At 70.0% G+C, this 1,432-nt stretch overlaps 1 protein-coding gene across 1 annotated transcript in view; it reads left to right on the top strand.

Annotated features, from left to right (window-relative positions):
- The window catches only part of LOC127748912 (peripheral plasma membrane protein CASK-like), a 49,475-nt gene that overhangs the window by 16,916 nt on the left and 31,127 nt on the right, over window positions 1–1,432 (top strand). The gene's annotated exons all lie outside the window — the stretch shown is intronic.

The following is a 1,432-nucleotide window of genomic DNA, read 5'->3' as shown; positions in this document are numbered from 1 at the left end:
CCCACCCTCCCAGCCATCCCAGCCCAGCTATAATTCGAACAAGTAGTCCGCTGCCCGCATGATCGGTCCGGGGCCTCAAAGCGTTCCGCCCGATGAGAATTCCCTTTGATCAGTGCGGGACGCGCGGGCCGGGCCGGGCCCGGTCAGGTGTGGTGGTGTGGGGGTAGGGAAGGGGGGGACTCTGATTCATTTTGCACTCATTCAGGCCTCCTGCCTGGTGCCGTGTGGGGGGCCGGCCTATATGTAGGACGTATATGGCGCTCGACTCGGTGTATGGAGAAATTAAAAACAATAAAGGAAAACGACATGTGTGTGCGCGCCTTGCTTGTGCTGCTGCTGCTGCTAGAGGACCTGCGGGGGCGTGTGTGCGCTCAGGTGGGGACCTTTGTAGGGCCCGTCCCGCCCGCCCTTCCTGCCCGGCCGCCCCCGATAAGGCTCGTGTGGGGGATGAGATATAGAGTTATTGGCTGAGGCTGCCGGGGACCACGCCGGGGCGAGCCGGGGGCGGGCCGGGGGCGCTGGAGGGACCTTCCCCGCCGTATAATACGCGCGTTGAAAGTCAAATTATTTCTTGGCGGTAACTTACCTCCGTCCCCGGGTCCGGGACCGCCGGGATGGGCTCGGGCGGGATGCCTGCCTGTGTGTGCTTCACTACACCAGTGAACCGTGGCGCCCCCTGCTCCAGCGGCGGCGGTGGGGGCGGCGGTGGTGGCTGGGGCGGGGGCGGCGCGGGCGCCCCGGGCTGGAGGCGGCGGGCGCTGGGCTTCCCGCGCTGGAGGGAGCAATCAGACGCTCGTAGTAACCCGGTGGGTGCGGGCGGACCGTCCGCCGCCGCCTCCGCCGCCACCCTCGTGCCGCCCGTGACCGCCGCGTGTCCGGTGTCGTGTCGCTCGGCGTCGTGCCCGCGAGGCGGGCTCCACGTCGTCGGCGTGAGCCCCCCGCGTGTCTGCCTTGGAGTCGTCGTGTCACCCGATCTCGCCCGCCCGGTGGCTCACCACGTGTCGCTCCGTGTCGGCCCCGCCGCGTGACGTGCTCGCGTGTATGTCCCGGAGTCGCCGTGTCTCTCCCGCCCGGTGCCGTGCGCCCCCGGCTCACGTGTCGCTCCGTGTCCGGTCCCGCCGCGTGACGTGCGCGCGTGATGGCCCGCCGAGCACACCGGCGACCCGTCGGTAATTGCGATTCTCTCTCTGGTCCGGGCCGCCCACCGTTCGCCACCTACCGGCGCACCGGCGTGTCCTGTCGCCGGACCCAATTCGGCAGCTTGACAATTTCGTGTGGTGGTGGCGCCGGGGCCGGCCCCGCCGGCAGCCCTGTCGCCCAGTGAGTGGCGGGCCCAAGCCCCTGGCGGCCGTGACGGCCCCGCCGGCCCCGCCAGCCCCGGCCACCACCATGTCGCCCCCTCGAAGATTGAACCTGGGTCGGTCGGCCGACG

This window comes from Frankliniella occidentalis, unplaced genomic scaffold (assembly GCF_000697945.3).
Source record: "Frankliniella occidentalis isolate FOCC.00 unplaced genomic scaffold, Focc_3.1 Scaffold19, whole genome shotgun sequence".
NCBI classification, from domain to species: Eukaryota; Metazoa; Arthropoda; class Insecta; order Thysanoptera; family Thripidae; genus Frankliniella; species Frankliniella occidentalis.
The sequence above is the reverse complement of the archived record's forward strand: the minus strand, read 5'-3'. Positions and strand labels throughout refer to the sequence as shown.